The sequence below is a fragment of the Leptonychotes weddellii genome, chromosome 3, assembly GCF_054177405.1.
Source record: "Leptonychotes weddellii isolate Sample4059 chromosome 3, ASM5417740v2, whole genome shotgun sequence".
NCBI classification, from domain to species: Eukaryota; Metazoa; Chordata; class Mammalia; order Carnivora; family Phocidae; genus Leptonychotes; species Leptonychotes weddellii.
In genome coordinates this window covers 85,340,729-85,361,185 of record NC_138371.1, presented here as the reverse complement: position 1 = coordinate 85,361,185, position 20,457 = coordinate 85,340,729, and the positions used below count along the sequence as shown (strand labels likewise).

Below are 20,457 nucleotides of genomic sequence, written 5' to 3'. Positions count from 1 at the left end.
TGTGTTTTTAAAAGTCCTTTAGGGGCACCTGGTTGGCTCAGTTGGTGGAGCATGGGACTCTTGATCTCAGGGTTGTGAATTCAAGCCCTGCGTTGGGTGTGGAGCCTACTTTAAAAAAAAAAAAGCCCTTTACATTACTTTGATTTAACACTTAAGTTTAAGAAAGGCTGGCCTAGTTGTTAAAGGATGGAGGAACTTGACTAGCTTGGGTTCATATCCCAACTCTACCACTTAGCAGCTGTGTGATTTTGGGTACTTTTACAAATGTCTTTGTGTTCCAATCTCCTCATCTGTAAAGTGAGGATAATCCTAGTCCTTACCTGTTAGGTTGTACTGGTGATAAATGAGTTGATCCATATGGAATTTAGAACAGTGCTTGGTGCATAGTTAATGCTCAACAAGTGTGAACTATGACTGTAGAAGATAACATGTAAATGTTGAGTCTGAATCTCATTTTAAATGGTTGGGTTTGGAAAAAGAGATAGTAGCTGAGTTTATTGAAAGTATTTGTACAGTGAGGTCCTGGAGACTCTCTTAAATAAAGTTGAATACTCCAGCCCCTACTTGGGCTGCTTAAAACCCTTTTTTTCTTACTTCCTTGTTTATGATTGTGATGTGGAAGATGCAGACGGTGCCAAGTTCTTTGTAATTTATGCAAATAATACACAGCACACATTGTTATGTTGCTCTTCATTTTCTACGAAGGCCCCATTGTCATCAATTTTATATCCTGTTCCCATGAGAACTTTACCTTTTTCTTCTCTGCATTCCATTCTCGATGGATTATCTAGTTTCTCATCTAGACAACTTACCCTCTTTTCCCGATGGCCCATTTAGAACCACCTCCTATTAAAAAATAAGTTTTCCATCGAGGCATATGTATACTCATTTCCCTTGTTTTTTATTTGCCTTATATCCGAAGTGATTCCAGTTGTTTTACAGTGTGCAGCTGCTACTAGATACTAATGCCATTTTCACTGGGGGAGTTGCATTTTCCAGCCTTGTTTGTGTATATTTGATTGTCTTCAGTACTTTATGTGAGCTGTAAACACACTGGGTAGAAACAACTCAATAAATGACAAACAGTAAAATGAATAATAAAAAGTTATAGTCTCATATAAGGAGAATGAGTGGGGTCCCTCTCCCATATAGAAGTAAGCCAGGGATATCAATATGTTTAGAAAACTACTGGCTAGCTGCTACTTTAAAATATTCTTTAAGTCACAAACTTGTTTTCCCCTGCAGTATGCAATTCACTTTCCCCTCTACTTAGTTTCTTAATCACTCCAGGAACCATAACCATTCATTCATCATCCAGGCCCCAAACCTTGGTGTCCTTTCTTACTGCTTTCTTTTCTCCCCAACATTGAAATATCTACCAAAATCTTTCTGTTACTGTATTTCTAACATTATCCATTTCTAACTTATCTCAGAGACCAGACTTTCTACAATCATGAGGCACTGGACAGTCAGGGTAAATAATAATTCATTTGGTTAGATTATCTCCAGTCTTATTTTATAATTCCATGCCTTACTATAGCCATGTCCAGAAGTTCTATACTTTTAGACCCCCTCCCCCAATAAATTGAAATGTAAAATACAAAGTAGGTGTAAAGTATACCACACTTTTAAAAGAACTGTATATGAGCCAGGAGGTGGGGAAAAATAAAAATTTCAGTAATGGCAATTATAGGACTCTTGTGGACCTCTTGTCTGACTTTTCCTATTTATTATTCAGATGCTCTTTGTTGTCTTCCACTTTGTTCACTTCAACATACTACCTTTCAGTTTTTCACTATAAGCTCACCTATGTCTCTATTCAGGGAGCATGTGGTTTTACCATCTACCATTTCTTTAAGGAAAAGCTTTTACTTTAAAAATGCTCTTTATTGAAAATTATTTTCTCCAACCTATGTCCTTTATTCTCATTTATGCTTCCGAATATGACTTTAAGCCAAAGGAACTGTTTTCTATATTCTGAAGAATGACCCTATGTAAGTCATATATAAACAAGTTATGCTAAATTAAAACATTTAATTCCATTTACTTCTTCATTTTAGTAGGTAAGTTGGTGATCCAAGCTCAGACCGGCTTCCTCATTGAGTCACTCAATCCAAACACTGTTAAGAAAATCTAGTTTCTTACTATTCCCTGGGTTGTGGTAGATCATGTTTCTAAAGATAGCTGCAACAATATCTCCCATCCCATATGTTCTTTTGCAATGTGCTAGCTATTCCCTGATCAAGAAGTAGAGTTTATAGTCACTCCCTTTGTTTTTTTGTTTGTTTTTTAAAGTAGGCTCTACGCCCAGTGTGGAGCTCAATGCGGGGCTTGAACTCATGACTCTGAGATCAAGACCTGAACTGAGATCAAGAGTCAGACAGAGCCAACCAGGTGCTCCTATTGTCACTCCCTTTGAATCTAGACTGGTCAATGACCTATTTTGACCAATAGGATGCATCACAAATGATGCTGTCTAAACTCCAAGCCTGGGCCTTAAGAAATCTGTACCTTCTGCCTTAATGTCTTGGAATGTTCTTTTTTGGAACCAGCTGCCATACTGGGAGGGAGCCCTAGAAACCATGTGAACAGATCTCATCAAGGAAAACCAAAGACTTTGGCCAACAATCAGCTGAGTTTCCAGCTGGGATGTGAATCAGGCCATTTTGGTTATTCTAGACAACTCAGGACCCTAACCAACACTCTATAAACTAGAACTGCCTGATCAACCTATAGAGACATAGGAAATAAGAAATTGCTTCTCTTTTAAGCCACTATGTTTTGAGATAATTTGTAATGCAGCAATGCCTACCTGGACCACTGGGACTCCATTAATCTTTTTTTTTTTTGAAAGATTTATTCATTTATGTATTTAAAAGAGAGAGAGAGAGAATGCACTAGTGGGAGGGGCAGAAGGAGAGGGAGAAAGAATCTCCAGCAGACTCCCTGCTGAGCACAGAGCCTGACATGGGGCTTCATCTGATGAACCTGAGATCATGACCTGAGCTGAAACCAAGAGTCAGACACTTAACTGACTGTGCCACCCAGACGCCCCTCCACTAATCTTGTTTTTGAGGCCTTGTGCCAAGTTTACCAGCTTACCTCACCACCCTCAGACCTCTGCAAGGAAGTAGGTATAACTTACTTTCTGGGTCTTCACAATCTCCTTTTAGCTCTATGGACAAAATAGCTCATGCTTCAGTGGAAATGGCCAAATGATAACCATACTAATACTCATGAACGCTTTTTGAATGCTTATGATGTGCCAGGCAGTTTTAACTATAATATAGTTATTAATATATCTAATCTTTAGAACAACTTTTGAGCTCAGTACTATTATCTCCATTTTACAGATAAGAAAACCAAGGCACAGAGAGATGAAGTAACTTGTACGAAGTCCAACAGCAAGTGGTGGAATCACCATCAGAACCCAAGCCTTAGGTTCCAGAGCCACACACTTAGCCACTACGATGAACTGCCTCCAGTTCATCTGGTTAATCCTAAAGTGACTGAGGTAAGTGAAGTTTCTTTGACTTATGTTACTTGATCCTCTTACTTTGGCTAAGAAAGTCCTTTAAGGCTTTGATTGCTTCATTCATGTATAGTAGATTCTGGACTGCGTCCCAAGCTACCACTTATGTTTAGAAAAGCCTAACGTTCGAAAAGTCTGAATGCTTGACTGTTTTTACATTCGCAGTTGAGGATAGGAGAGAACCACAGGTTCCTCATCCCCACTCCTCCACAGAGGGCAGCAGAGTGACAGGCAGGCAGCGACCTAGGGGAGGGAGCAGAAGAGGAGTGCCGGTCTGGGGCAGAGCTCTTTACTCATCCTCCAGACTACAAGCACCAGGCGGGAACGTGGCACAAAGCCTCTCCTCACCTATCAGACTGAAGGGAAGGAAGGACTGCAGCTTCTACTGACAGGGGCCGGAGGCAGCCAAAGCCGTGCCTGTTAGACTTAGAGTGGAGGAAAGCCTCTGTGCTTGTTCAGCAGTTGCAGCCTTAAGACAGGCTCTCAGTGCCCCTGTCCAGCTGCACTGCTGCCTTCTGGTCTCTTCTAGGTAGCTGCTAGAGCTGTCACTGCAAGGGCATGGGGTTTTGCGTCAAGTAGTCTTAAAGTCCGTCTGCTTCCTATCCTGCCTGATAACTGCCTCAAGAACTCTAAGGGAAATAAAAAAGCTAATTATGAAATTCAATAGGTCTGCGTTCTCATGCTATATTCAGAGCATGGCCTCTGGAGACAGACAGTTTTGGGGTCAGGGCCCCATTTTTGCTGCTTAATCGCTGTGTGATTTTGGGAAAGTCGCTTTCTCCTTTCCGCCTCAATGTCCCTTAGCTGTAGAACAGGTCAGTGATATTTACCTTGAGTGGCTGTTTGTCAGGAATAAATAAGTACTATGGGCAGAGCTCTTGGCCTCCTATAGCTTGACCCAGCAACCATCAGGGTACCTATTATTACATAGACCGTATATATTCGACATCTCTATAACCACAAGATACCATTCAGTCTTAGAGTGTAAGCTGGTGTTTCAGGCTCTCCTACATAATGGCTGCTCAGGGAAGAGGCAACTGCCACGATCTGTTTTAGAAAAGTACTACCTTTTAGGCCCTTCCCTTCTACTTTCATCCCCTAAATGCTCTGGAGGTATGTGGTATAAAACTGACTTCTCTAGTTTTAAAAGATATCTAAGTCTTGATTGCATGTTCTTAATCTGAGGTTTACTGGTCTCCAGGAGTCCATGACCCCTTGATAATGGTGTGCTACATTTTGTGTGTGTACATGAATGTGCATTTTTGGGGGGAAGAAATGATTCATAATCATCAACAGACTGTCAAAAGGGTCCATGTTTAGGGGCACCTGGGTGGCTCAGTCATTAAGCACCTGCCTTCGGCTCGGGTCATGATCCCAGGGTCCTGGGATCGAGCTCCGCATCGGGCTCCCTGCTCAGCGGGAAGCCTGCTTCTCCTTCTCCCACTCCCCCTGCTTGTGTTCCCTCTCTCACTGTGTCTTTCTCTGTCAAATAAATAAATAAAATCTTTTAAAAAAAAAAAAAGGGTCCACGTTTGGACAAAAGACTAAAAAAACTCTAATATAGAAACAGCCTTTTAAATCTTCTATTGAAAGTAACTTGGAGGCCTTCCCTGACTTAAGACAAAGCAGGAACAATTGTGGAAAACACTGGAAATGGATCCTGTCTTCCAACCAAGGCCCAGTCTCTTTCCCCCAGTGTGTCTCTAACAGAGCGGGATGCTGGCTGTTCCCACTGGCACAGGTAGATGCCATAAAGACAGGACTCTGTGGATGAAGAGGCGTTGCCTTCTCTAATTACAGCTCACAAAGACCAAAGCCTAACCTCAGCTGTACCTTCTGTCCCTGGGAAGTCACTTATGGAGGAGACCTATAATTGGGATTTGCTACCTGAGATATAATTCTCAGGATGATGAATATCTAAATTACGTCCTCAGACACATACCTGAGGCAGAGCCCTAAGGGCTGATGGCCATGGGCGCGTGTGGTATTCTTCATTCAGTGGGGATTAATAAATGAGGATGATATCACTTAGAATCTCTGAAGGGGCAGCTGTCCAGGAGGCCCTTTTGGCTTCTGCATTGAAGCCTAACAGCCTGTGTACTGGGCTCAATAATTTATGCCTCCCGCACAGAATTTGCACAAAGCAGGAGTGGCCACATCAGCATTTTGGGATTTAAGGCCAACGTCTCTTTTCCACAGATCCACTCCCCCAAATTGTAAGGATGATTCGGCTAATTAATCCCACTTCATTTTTAAAGAAAATGATTGTTGGTGTATCAAGCAAATGAAAACATAGCTCTTGGGGGAGGGGATTTAAAGTAATTTAAAAGTTCAGTGGATGATGACTAATTTTGCAATTGTTATGCTTACATCTCTTCAATGAACAGATAATTTGTGAATTATGGAGTATACAATATGAGATGTATGGACTATATTAGGGAAACATTTTTGGTCCATGTAAATAAATTGAGACAAACAGTAGGTGCACCTGTCCCTAGCCTGTCCTAGGAATATACGAAACTCTGGCACAGGATGAACGTCTGTTGGTGTCAGTGTGACAATAACAAAACAAAGCTGGCACTGGGGACAGGAAGTCTTTGGTGGGCGGGGAGCCACGGTCTGCAGCCAGAGCCCAGCACGGCTGTGCGTTCTGATGTCCATCAACCAGGAAAGGGAATCTAAGGTTTTCAAATGATTTTCCCCCTTCACAAAGCTGCTGTAAAATAAAATACAAATCCTTCCTGAATGTTCCTAGCTTTCCTTCCTTTAGGAAGTTTTCAGTCAATGGGAAACAAAGTCTTATTCAAAGGATTAAAGCCATAGTCATTCTATTGTTTACAGCTTCAATAATGTGGCTTTCCTTCCACGGACAAAATTTCCAATTCACAAATCATCTAAAAAACAGGAAATTTGGGGGAAACACGTGCTAATGATAACAAACAAGGGAGCTAGCGTGCGGTATAGAAGTTTATGCAAGGAGGCATCCGATTTTAATGTTTTTTTGGACTGTCGTGCTTCTGGATGCATTCTAGGAAGATTATTCCTTAAAAGAAAAAGCCATATGGCCTATAACATAAAACTACTCTGTTCCCATCCCTCGTCCCCAGAGAGGGGAGGGGCAGGGAAGAGGGGAGGCAGATTCTGGCTGTATTTTCAAGGCTGTGCTGTGGAGGAGATGGGCTTCTACCCTCTTCTCCCTGCCCTTGTTAGTCCTCTGTTTCTCCTCTCTCTCCAACCAAGGCCATGGCCCTTACCTGGGGGATGGAGGGAGAAGGGCCAGCAGCATTGGTTAGCAGGGCTGGAGGGAATGCATAAGAGAGGGAGGGGCGGGCAGCTTTGAGCTCCCGGCTGTGGGCAGTAGCCACAGGGAGCCATAGGAGGTTAAAGAGGTTGTGGAAACAGTCACTACTTTTGCAAGCAGGGGGAAAGCAGGGCTGGTGGGGCCAAGGAAGAAGCAGCAGCACTAAACCATGAGCAGACAAACTCACTCTGGAAATCTATTCCAGCTGCTTCTAAATAAACTACCAAGAGAATTTTTTTTATTCAGATTCTTTATTTTGGTGACAATGTCTTAGTCTTTTTACCTGTATCCTAGAAGGAACACCATAGTTCCTCCTGAATAATAATTTTTAGTGTCTGAAATTCCCCAACATCGTGATTTTTCCCCAGTCCCCATCTTTCACCATTACCTTTAACTTTTATCCACACTTCAGGGAAAATACCACTTTTCCCTGATTGGGGGATGACAGAACCTAGTTACTTCCTAACGTTTTCTTCTGTGCCCTTGCTATTCAAGGTGTGGTCTGGTTCCCAGCAGCAGCAGCACCTAGCTTAGCAGAAATTCAGACTGTCTGGCGCCTGGGTGGCTCAGTTGGTTAGGCGACTGCCTTCGGCTCAGGTCATGATCCTGGAGTCCAAGGATCGAGTCCCATGTCAGGCTCCCTGCTCAGCGGGGAGTCTGCTTCTCCCTCTGACCCTCCCCCCCTCTCATGCTCTCTCTCTCTATCTCATTCTCTCTCTCAAATAAATAAATAAATAATCTTAAAAAAAAAAAAAAGAAATTCAGACTCAATCCCTGCCCTGTGCCTACTGAGTCAGAGTCTGCATTTAAGGGAATCCTTGGTGATTTGCATGCACATTAAAATTTGGGAAGGGCTGGTCTGTTCCCTACTACAGACCTGACTCATAATCTATACCACCAAAGCTTGCAGGATCCTACATTCTCTGGCCCTGCCCACTTCTCCAGTCTTATCCCATAACATCCTACTGCTCATTCACTAAGTCCAGCCTCTGAGCTTTTGCATTCCCCATTCCTTCTGCCTAGGGTGCTCTCATCCCCTCTTAGTATGGCAAACTCCTTTATGTCATTAAGGTGTCAGCTTAGATGTTACTTCCTTAGAGGAGACTTCCCTGACCACTCTATATGAAGAACCACCCCCAGCCCCGCCATGATCTATCCCATTACTCTGTTTCATATTTTTTATGGCACTTGTTATCTGGTATCATTTTATTAATTCATTTTTGGGTCTGTTTTGTTGAGGGTTGTATTTTCAGTGCCAAAAGCAATGCCTGGTACATTGAAGGTGCTCAGAAAATATTTTTTGGATTAATGAATAAAGTTTTGGGGATCATGAACAGTGAAAACCTATGCCCAGAGAATTATATGGTAAGATCAGGAACCCTCAGAACCAACTCAACAGCTTTCAGTGAATTGGCCTGAGACCCATATTTTTTGAGTCCCACATAAGTGGTTCACAAAGCCTGGTCTGTAGATCAGAAGCATCAGCATCCACTGGGGACTTGGTAGAAAGGCAAATTCTTGGGCACTACCCTAGACATACTGACGAACTCTGATTCAGAAATTTAACAATTACCTTAAATTTTTAAGTCTAGCAACCTGTGTCTTTTTTTTTTAAATTTTTTTTTTTTAAGACTTTATTTATTTGCGAGAGAGACAATGAGAGACAGAGAGCATGAGAGGGAGGAGGGTCAGAGGGAGAAGCAGACTCGCTGCCGAGCAGGGAGCCCGATGCGGGACTCCATCCCGGGACTCCAGGATCATGACCTGAGCCGAAGGCAGTCGCTTAACCGACTGAGCCACCCAGGCGCCCTAGCAACCTGTGTCTTAACAAGGCCTTTAGGTGGTTGATGCCTTGCCCCAGACAGTATCGACATCTTACCTGTGTAGAGAACCCATAGTGTTCAAAGCCCTTTCACATATATCACTGGAGATCCGGACTTCAGAAAAGCCCTGAAAAGTAGGCAAGGCACGTGTCATTCTCATTTTACAGATGAGGATACTGAGCCCTAAGAAATTATTCAGTGTGCCTGTGGTCATATAGTTTGATCAGAATCACCTGGGAGGGGCGCCTGGGTGCCTCAGTCGTTAAGCGTCTGCCTTCGGCTCAGGTCATGATCCCAGGGTCCTGGGATCGAGCCCTGCATCGGGTTCCCTGCTCAGCGGGAAACCTGCTTCCCCCTCTCCCACTCCCCCTGCTTGTGTTCCCTCTCTCGCTATGTCTCTATCTGTCAAATAAATAAATAGAATCTTTAAAAAAAAAAATCACCTGGGATACTTGCTAAAATTGTGGATACCTGGGCTCTATCCCAGACCTACTGAATGAGAATAAGTGAGGTTGGGGCTCCAAAATCTGGATTCAAAAAAGAAATAAGCTTTCTAGGAGATTCGAAAGCTCCCAAAAGTTTGAGAACCAATCATGCTAGAGAATAGAGGCATGAGAATTAGAACTCATAGCCCCTTGTTGCTAATGCTCTGCTTTTATGGGGTCTTGAGAAGAGTAAGCACAAATGATACTGACCTTTAGTGAAAATAGTTAAAGCAAAGTCTCAGTAATTCCGTCACTTTTATTAGACTCTGACTCTATTTGCTGCTCTTATAAGTGAGGGAGAAACAAACTCCGTGACAAGGGGCTGTTTTGGTAATACGAGTTAGTTGTGATTATTATGGAATTAACTAAATGGACCATCACTTAAGGTTTGGTAGGTATTGCTAGTTAACGATGCAAGAATTAAAAAAATTTTTTTCCTACTGTGAGAATTGTTGTAAGATACTTCACCTGTTTGGCGTACTCCTATAGTACTTTACCACTGCTGTACTTATTTTCCTTTGCTTACGTCTTCTAGTTAAGAAGAAAATTTTAGAAAAAAAAGTCTTTCAGGCTAAAAGCTATGGCTGTTTAAGCAATCATTATAACCTCAGACATCATTTATTTACCTGGCTAGCCTGGAAAAGATTAACTTTTACAAGGACTTCTCCAAATTGTCAGGTAAATCCCAGTCTCTCTCTCCTGCCCAAGCAACTCCTACAAACTCCAGACTCATAAATTCAACTGTACGTGAAACAGCTCTCTTCTGAAAGCCCTGCAGATATCTTAAGTGTGTCCAAAACCAAATTCATTACTACCCCATGCATTATTCCTCCTGGATACACTCAATAAGCTAATAACTATACCACCCACTGCATCATCCTGGCCAGAAATCTAGGCATGGTCTCTGGATTCCTTCCTTCCTCCTTCTGGATAGCCAAGCACTCCTTTCATTTTACTCCCTAGGTCTCTCTCTAATCCCTCTCTTCCTCTTCATCTCCACTATATAGTGCCACCTCAGGCCTTCCTCATCCCTTGCTTCAGCCCCTTGGTTATGCTTCTACCTGACTTCACGTCCCGCTGTTCCTTGCTTCAGTGCTGCTGAGCTGCGTTCACTACTTAATGAGGTTTTGTGCTTCTGTGCCTTTGTACGTGACAGCAGCTTCATTGAGTTTTCTTTCCCCACCTCCCGGGGATGGCACACTCCTACCTGTTTTTCATGATACTGCTCAGTACTCTCTTCTCTGTGAAGCCTTCCCTGCGGACTCCTCTATAGCGTGGACCATTCCCTCCTTTGTGCTGCCAATCTAACATCTAGTCTGCCTTCATTAGACTACCCCGCTCACGAGGTTGCATGTATGTTTATGCTTTTTTTCTCCCTCAACAGAGCATGAACTCCTTAAAGGAAAGGAACATGTCTTATTAATGTTCGAATCCCCACCTCCTAATGTAGAATCAGCTCCATCAGACACCCTCAAACATGCATTCAGTGAATACCTGGCTAGATTTCTGGATTCCAGAGATGTTTGGGGGTAAGAGGAACTGATAAGTATTGAGCAACTCTTAGGTGTGAAGAGCTTGACACCCATTATCTATCTGATTTTTACCAATAATACTTGAAGTAACTATTATTCTAATTATATGCATGTTGAAACTTAGACTTGAAGTAATTAAATTGCTTGCTTGAGGTCTCACAGTTCGTAAGTGATAGTGCTTAGTTTAATTCAGGCTTTTCTAACTCCAAACTCCATGTCCCTCCATCCATCTCACGTGGCCCCTAGTGTTACTCTAGCAGAAGCCATAGGTTTTAAAATGACTTTGTACTCTGTTTGCAAAATATTAAAACATCTTATCTTTAAAGAGTAGTGGTGATATCTTGTATAGTAGGTAGTCTCCAAAAATGGTCCCTAATGAGCCCTGCCTCCTGGTATTCATGCCCTTTTATAGTTCTCCTCCCACGTACCTAGGCCTATTTTGTGTAGGCAACAGACTGTAGCAGAAGTTGGGTCATAAGAAGCCTCACGATGTCCACTGAAATGCTTGTTCTGGGGAAAGCCAGCTGCCATGTAAGAGATCTGACTCCCTGGGACCACCATGTTGTGAGAAGTCCACCTTGTCCACATGGAGAGAAAGAGACTTTTGACCAGCTCCCAACTTTGCCAGCCATACCAGACAGGTGAATAAAAAAGCCTTCTTAGATGTCCAGCCCCAGCCACCATCCGATTGCACCTGCATGAACTATCCTAGGTGTGAACTGCCTAGAGGAGCCAGATACTATTCTCTCTCACAGAATCATGACAAATAATAAAAAACTGTTCTCTAATAATAACAATAACAAATAATATAAAATATTTTATATAACAAATTATATAAAATATAAAAATGTATAAAATAAAAATAAATAATAATAAATTGTTCTCTAATAATAAATTGTTTTGTGGTGGTTTGTTAGGTATCAATAGGGAGCTAAAAATCATGGCTTTTTTTTTTTTTTAAAGAAAATTAACCTAATATTTATAAGCACAGCTTTTTAAACTTCTTTTTGCTATTTTCCCTTTATACAAGTACATTCTGCAATATAAATAGTTTTCTTGCTCAGTCCTTAACAAGGTTTATGACCTTGAGCGAGTCTCTGTAATAATGTCACTGAGCTGCTCTTGCCTTGGTTCTAAGTTGAAGGGCTGTACTAGTGAATCACTGAAGTCCATTCCAGTTCCAAAATTGTATCATTCCCTTCAAACTATCAGAGAAAAACTGAATCTTTGCCTGACAAGTTTTAAGTTGCAACAAAATTGTACAGGCGCGAGAATTTTCAGCCGAACAACCAATGGCAGGGCAGTGCTGACTCAGCACAATGCTGTGTTAGCAGAAGGAAAACCAACCCAGGAGCAACCATAAATCTGATCCTCTCGCTCCTTCTCCCTGAAGCAAAATTCAAAGAGATGATTATCTGTAACAAAACACTTGAAAGAGGATTCTTACTTCTCCCTCTTAAAAAAATCTGTTACTGAAGTCTGTGGGTGACTTCAGATCTTTTTGGCTGACTATTCAGTGCTGCGTAGTTGAATCAGTCTCCGGAAGATCCCTACACACAAATGCTAAGTTTAGGGCAAGTGGACTGAGTGATTCCTAGAGGAAATAAACTCTCGCCTGAGAACAACAGCTGGAGTAAAATCCCATAAGCCAGGAAAACAGCCACACAATCGCAGTAACAGGTGGTCGGTTTCAAAACAAATTTCAAGGTCTGACTTGCATGGCACCTGCTCTAGAACCACAGACGGCAGTGTAACTCTGTCTGGGTCCGAGTTAGGTCATCCTTGCCATGGTATGGAGGAAGATTAACTACCTTTATTAGCTGAGCTAAGTCATGGTAGGTTAGGCGACCGCCTGTGTTTGGTAGTAACCCTTGGGTTCCCTGTCAGAAAGGAAGAGGGAATGAGAGAATTTGGGAACCAGAAGGGAACTTGGAGATTGACTAGTTCGACGCCCTTGGTAGCTGAGCACAGTGAAGCCCAGACAAGTCAAGTAGAAATTGGCTCCAGGTCATATGACCTATGGAAGCAGACCCCTCCCCACTAATTTTAGTAGGAAAAATTTCAAATACACAGCAAAGTTGGAAGAATTTTCGCAGGGAACACCATTACCTAGATTCTACAGTTACCATTTCACTGAGCTTATTTATCACATATCTAGCCATCTAGCCATCCCTCAATCCTTCTACCTTATTTTTTGGATACTCCTTCCCTTAAAGCAGCACTATGTTTTATCATTATTTCTTTTATTTTATTATTTTATTTTATTTTATTTATTTGACAGAGAGAGAGACAGAGAGAGGGAACACAAGCAGGGGGAGTGGGAGAGGGAGAAGCAGGCTTCCCGCGGAGCAGGGAGCCCAATGCGGGGCTCGATCCCAGGACCCTGAGATCATGACCTGAGCCAAAGGCAGACGCTTAACGACTGAGCCACCCAGGTGCCCCTGTTTTATCATTATTTGTCTAATTATTTGATACTTCAATTTTATATATGTTATGGAACCAGACAAAAATTATAAAAAAATATCACTGGACACAGCACATGTAATTTAGCATCTGCTAGTCTGAAAGGCAGCCCAGCTTCCTAACTACAGGGCCCTTGAGGATTCTTACTAAGAGCAAACTCCAGAGGAGGCAGAGATACTGGTCAATACACAGCCCTGCCTATGCGGCTCCCCCTACCCGGAATCCTGCTCTTGCCCATTCCTCCAAGAATGGTCTCAGATGTCTACAAGTAACAGAGACCACTGTTACACATACTATATATACTATATATAGTAATACATACTATATATGTATTCCTGTTTTAGGAAGGAAAAGTTATTTAAAAAAACCTCTGAAAAGCCACCTCCATCCCAATGCCTTTCCTGAACCCTGAGTATTAATCTTTCTCATTTGAATGCTCACAGGCCTCCCTTGTTACTTTTCCTACTTCATTCTACCTTGTTACAATTTAATGTGTATTTATCTATCACTGCTACTGCTACTACTATTACTACTATTGTTGTGGTTAATTCCTCTTTGTGAGGGACCATATCTTAAGACTTATTTCTGTATCTCCCACCTTTCCTGACATAGAGTCAGTGTTGAACATTAAATAACTTCAGCCTTCAAATCAGTGTTGGGGCGGTTTTGTGGAAGTCAGATCTTAAGGACCTGAGGGATTTGTTTAATGTGCAGATTTCTGGACCTCCTGCCCTCAGAAATGCTGACTCAGTAGGTTTAGGGTGGGGTCCAGAAAGCTGCAGCTTTAGCAAGTGCCCTGGTCGTTTCAATGCAGGCAGCACAGAGATTGCACTTGGAGAAATCTGCTCGCAGGTCTGCATTACCAACCTGACTTTAATCAGTTTTAAGCCAGCAGTTCCAATCTGCCTGTTCCTTTGATGGATCCTGGATAAAGGTGTCGCAGACAAGGAGCCTGTCACGGTGGAGTGTGACAGTCACGGCATCATCCTTCACCAGACCATGTGCTGCCAGTCACCACTTCTGCTCTTGCCACCAACCCCCAAGTTTCCCTTTGTTACTTCCCTCTTGCCGCCACCAACTGCTACTAACTCTCTTGCCCCTCACCCTCCAAAGCTGAGTCAGATCCACTGCGGAGCCCTCGGGGAAGCACATTTTGGAAGACAGGATGACGGTGTTCTTATTCTACCTTCACATGCCCCCATGTCGGGGAGCAAAGGAACACTTGCTTCTGATCCTGGCTTCTTAAGAAGTTCAGCAAACCTGGTTAGAAAGTTGGGCCCATGGTTTGGAGTTCCTGCCACCTTTGATTTTACAATGAGTGGAAACCAAAGTTGAGTAACAGACCTCTTGCCCAAGCAGTAAGGGCCACCACAAAGCATAGAGCAATTGGGCAGGAGCTCATAAGATGTGGTTGCTCCCTCCTCCAGGCCCAGTATTTCTGTGTAGGGAATGTTGACTGTACTCCTCTCCAGGGTCTGGTCTTAATAGTATTTTTTATTGCTGAAATTTACTTTCTTTTAGGTGCCCAAAGGATAAGCCTGAGAACAGCTATGGACCAGAGAGTTGTTTCATGAAGCATAGCCTAAAATATATTTTGAGTTGAATATACTTGAAATCATTTTCTCTAAGACACTCACAGCATTGTCATTTCTAGTTCAGCATATGTCTTTACTGTGGTGATTCCCAAGCTTCAATAGGCATCAGGTTCATCTGAAGGGCTGGATCTCACTCACAGAGTTTCTGATTCTCTAGGTTTGAGGAGGGGCTGGGAATTTGCATTTCTGACAACTTGCTAGATGCTGCTGGTGATGCTGATCTGAAGGTCATGCTTTGAGAACTGCTCTAAGGGAAAGCAAAATGGTACTACTTAGGCCATTTGCTGATCTGCCTGCCTGTCTTCTTATATCACAATGGCTCATAGCCGTGACTCTCAGCCCTCACTGTCCATTAGAATTACCTGTGAAGCCTTTTAAACACAGGGTCTGGGTAGGATACTCAGACCCTACCTTAGAGCCAAATAAATCTGCAGCTCAGGGATGGGGTCTGGGTATTTTTGAAAAAGATCCCCAGATAGTTCTAAGGGGCATCCAGGATTGAGAACCACAGGCGTATAGCAAACTCTGGCCCTATTCTGTGTTAACATATAATTCTCACTTGACAAATATTTATTGACCACTCAATATATGCAGTAGAAAATGACAAAGTGTCTAAGAAATGGTCCCTGACCTCAAGCAGAGATAGATCACATACCCAAACATTTAAACAAAAAGCTGGTGTGTGGCAGGTGCCAATTAGAAGAACAAACCATTACTGGAAACAGAAGGCTAGATGATCCAAGGTAAATCAGTGCTGTACTAGAGCCTGACATTGTTTGTGGTAAGTTATGTGTGCCTTTGCCACACAGGAAACATATCCCTTTGGTGGGGGATATTGCTCATTTATTGGTTCATTGAGGATGCTCCAACTGATTCACCATGGTAGGCGTGATTGAACCATGGAAATGATAGAACATTAAATCAATAGCTAGTCAGCTGGCAACTATTCATTTGCTAAGTATGCTATTAAGGTTCCATTTCACAAACCCTGTGCTCAACAGAGGTGAAGCTTTCCAGGGGAGAAATGAAACATGAATTCTGTTTAGAAACCACTTCAATCTGGAGTTTTAAATAAACATTCCATAAATATATAAAAAATTTGGATTTATTTGGGAATCAAGAGGTAAGGATCTTCAAAAATGTGTACCTATTTACACCCACTGGAATACAAAATAATTTCATGTTTCGGTGTCAGCTGGCGCATGAAGGGGAGAGTTTCTAGAAATGAGAAAATAGATCCTCTTCAGATACTACTTATGTATTCATGACATTATTTAATTCATTGTACTATTTAATTTGGTTACTTCTTTTGAGGTTTTCTTTTCATGTGGGGGACTTTTCCCAAGAATAAGAGATCCCAAGGACAACAAAAAGATAATTGTTTTCAAGAAAAGGAAATAAATACTTTTGAACCATTACATTAATTTCCATTCAAAAACACCAGAGGCAGCATTTTAGGCATTGTGGGAGAATAACATGAATATGACAAAGTAACTGGCTCTCAAGGAAACTTATAACCTAGTAGAAGGGAAAGATAAGTACCTATTTGAAGCAAAATATGATACATGCCTTCAGAGAAGAATAAATTTTAATGAGGTTTCAAAGAGCTGGAAGAAAAAGAGGTCAAGGTTCAAAGAGCCTAAGATAAGGCGTAGAACTGGGCTTCTTGTGCAATGCATTACTGCATGGCCAATTTTCAAAGGCCAGCTGTTCCCCGTCAAACGAAGACAGAAGATGAGGGTGGATGCAATCAATGGGAAAATCATGACACTCTCCCTTATTTTCCTGGCAACGTAGTTTCAAGATCAATAGTTTTACAATCTCCTTTCAGGAAGCAAAATGAAAATGAATCTGGTGCATTCTTTTTAGTTCACTTCTTACTAACAACATCCAATTTAAAGGATTTTATTGTCACTGTATGGCCACTAATATTTAATAAAAATGTTTAACCTCATTAGTAGTCAAAGAAATGAAAATTAGAATAGCAATACAATAACTGTTTTGGGCCTATTAAATTGATAAAGATTTTAGATGACTACCAAATGTTGGGGCCTCCTCCTCCTGCTTGTAGAGTGCTCTTGGTTCTGCCTTGGTTCACCATAGCTGGAGAACAATTCATATTCTATAGCTCATCAATTCTTCTAGGAATATATTCTAAGGCAATAGTATGGGTATATGCAAATACATATAAAAATATTCCTCAGTACTTTGTTATTATTGAGAAAAATCAGTAAAGAAATAAATGCCCAACAATAGATTAATAAATATAAAATGTATTAGGGTAGGGGTGCCTGGGTGGCTCAGTGGGTAAGCATCTCCCTTGGGCTCAGATCGTGATCGTGGGGTCCTGGGCTTGAGCCCCGCATCAGCCTCCCTGCTCAGCAGGGAGTCTGCTTCTCCCTTTCCCACTCCCCCTGCTTGTGTTCCCTCTCTCGCTGTGTCTCTCTCTGTCAAATAAATAAATAAAATCTTAAAAAAAAAAAAGGTATTAGTCTACGGAAAGAACAGTAGTAGTCCACTCACCCGGAAACCTAGAAACTGGTCTGTAACAAATCTTCCAGAGTGTTTAGGTAAGTCAGTCCCTTCTACCCAAGGTCAATCCCCTTTCCTTCATCACCCCTTCTGCAGATATTCTGTAATCCTCCAAATAGGACCACTTGTTCTTTGTGCCCTGAACTGATTCTCTACATTTTTTTTTCTGCTTCCTGGCCATTGCTCATGCCTTTCCCAGTGTCTGAATGCCTTTCCTTAATCTCTGAGGTCTCACCTCTTCAAAACCCAGTTTTGTAAGCCACCCGACATGATGTGATAATGATGTTCTACTACATCACCCAGACAGAAGGGTTTATTCTCTTCGTGAACCCTCGTAGCAATTATTGTTATTGCTTGGTTATCTTCTATGGCCTTTCTCACACTCTGTATTGTATATGAATGATCTGAATATATATACATATATATTTTATTTTCTCTATTAGGTTTTGACCAATTGAAGACAGGGGCCAATCTTGTTCAGATTTATATCTCCTCATAGTTATAAAGCATGTTGGGTTTGGTTGTTGAATGAGTGAATGAGTGGTGAATAATGCAGAAGTGCACTTGAAGCCAAATTCTAATATTCTCCACAGACATGGGATGAACTTGACAAGTGCCAAAGACACTCTTTGGTGCCTCCCTTTTGTGTGGCACAGGGCCTGAAACCTTCCATCTCAGGCACGATGATGAGAGTAGTGAAGACCAGGACTTAGAAGGAGTGGTCTGAGCAGGGAGACCAGGATGATGAACCGGAACTGCAATCATCCCCCACATTTACCTCCCCCGCAATTATTGGAAGAGTGGTAGATAAGAATTTTAACCAAGAGGGAAAACTGATGAAGACCTTTGCAAAAGAAAGTAAGCACTTCTGATCAATTATCAGTTCTTTGACCATCCCAATAACATCTGTTTTAATCAGTAGGTCTTAAAAATAGCACATTTGTCAACAAAATGAAGAGAGGAGATTACCAGATAATTGAGAGGCAAAATAAAAATGAAATGTTTTCAGTGGGAAGAAAAGACTTTGAAAGAGTTTTAATGATGCACATTGATTTATACATTCCCAGATTCAATAGACAGCATAAATGCCATTCATGTTAATGATGAAAATGCCTCGATGCTATCAGTAAGGAAGTTAATAAGCTGAGCAGCTGAACTACTATTCAAAATAGTCAAGCTTAAGTCTTGCTAAGGCATTTTCTGTCCCCATCTGGTATAACCTACATGTCCTATTATACTTAGCAATACACCTGCTGGCTTTTGTGGACCTTCAGGAAATGCCTTTACTTCCTGAAGAATGCAACAGACTACAACACAAAACACCACCGTGGCCAACTGATACCAGACTGTAAAGTGTAGTTACCTCTCTGACAGGGTTAGGTACTTGGGTGATTAGTATTTGCAGGTTATGCTGTGGCCAAGTTCACAAAAGAAGTTCTTACATTAAAAAAAAAAAGAAACACACACACACACACACAAACACACACATACATATGCTAATATGTATATGCTAATCCAAATAGTATGGATTCTATATATGTATGTATAAATCCATGTATGTGTATATGTCTGCATTTGTAATTTTTTTGGGGGGGGATCATTACTTTTTTTTTCTTATAAAGCTCCTTTGTGTGACAAAAGTAAGCCTCACTAGAATAGATTATTTTTATCAGTAAACAACAACAAAAACTACTTTTCACCAGACAAAGGTCTGCTCCCTCTGCCAAGTAGCAGTGATTTACAGACCTAACATGTGAGCAAATGGGAAATACTATATTTCCAGACTTGGGTAATGAATAACCTCTGAGGGCTTGAACTTTTCTCCGTTCCCACAGACGACATCCACAGAGCGGTGCTCTTGCCCTGAAAGGAAGGATTTACTCCGGTTTGGAAGGAAGTAGAATAAATAGAACTGGAAGTGGCAAGGTCACCTTTAATATCATATGAACTGCCTCTTAACAAGCTTCACAATTGCTCTGTTTCTTCCTCCCTCAGTTCTATAAACAGGCAAAGTCAAAGCAAACTCTTAGAGCACACACAGTGCGTGGAGGAAGCTCCCAGAACTGTGAGGAAGGGGAGGCTGCAGGCTCCGTGGGGCCCATCCCGCACGCCAGGGTTACAATTGTATTATGGTGTGGTGGCCAGAAGGGAAAACTGCTTGTTTTTAAAGGAAGGAGTTATATTGTCCTAAATTCCTGTGTATAAAGTATAGCACAAACAAGTTACAGTGGGAATCTTTAATTTGAGTATGTGGAATATATGGCATATTTGCCTTTCCCTTGTCTTTTCCCTGCTAACTTTAAGTATTGCATGGTGATTGCATAAATACAAAAATGTAATTTTAAAAACGCCTTTCCCTAGAACCTTGTTCAGTTGGTATTCCTAACACAGTGCAAGCTCTTTCCTGGCATTCTGCTTCACAGAAAGAGTTTTCGTCTATTCCAAGGTCCTTCAGGCGCATTCCCACCTCTCTGTTGTTTCTCAGCATTTCTTTTTGAGTATCTCCTTACATTCAAGGGGACGAAAGAGTATCTAGGAAGTATAGAAAAGGCACTAACAATGTTGGGCAACAGACAGGACTGGGATTTTGGTGTCCTTTCTTTCAGTATTTTTTTGGTAGTCCAATGTATAACTCATCTTGGAAGACCACATGGGTGGGTAGTACTGTCATTATCAAAGCAAAACAACAATTCATATTGGGGCTTCGAGTCTTAGGTAACCTCACATGGCTTACAGATCATCAAAGAGAGCATGAACCAAACAAAACTGAGTTGGTACTTTGTAAATCGTTACCCACTGTATAGATTCTCCACATTTGGCAAAGGCGTCTAGGAAAACCTCTCTTGTATTTTTGAAAGTGCAATAGAGCTGTAGAGTATTGTAATTATAAAAAAGTGTGATTAAAAGGATATAAGAAAGATACAATAAAAGTGTCTAAGGGGTAGAAAGAGAAACCTAGAGGGCATTCTCTGTCTAATCTGTATTTTGGCCATTTCTTTACAATTTCAAGATGAGATGAATTCTTGGCATTACAGATAATGGGTCAGAGCTGAACTATTGCGGAAACTGCTAGATGGAGCTGGAGTTATGATATGACCAAATATTTTGATCTGTGGATAACATGTAATATTGAGAGATTCTGATCTCCGGTAGGTGTCTTAAATTGTCAGGGGAGCAGACATTGAGGCATCAGT

At 41.6% G+C, this 20,457-nt stretch overlaps 1 long non-coding RNA gene across 1 annotated transcript in view; it reads left to right on the top strand.

Moving 5' to 3' along the window:
• LOC145720569 (uncharacterized) overlaps window positions 1–20,457 on the top strand; it is a 181,581-nt gene that overhangs the window by 14,849 nt on the left and 146,275 nt on the right. Inside the window, exon 2 of the long non-coding RNA XR_014143636.1 lies at window positions 3,354–3,514. This is a non-coding gene — a long non-coding RNA (uncharacterized LOC145720569). The remainder of the gene's footprint in view (window positions 1–3,353; window positions 3,515–20,457) is intronic.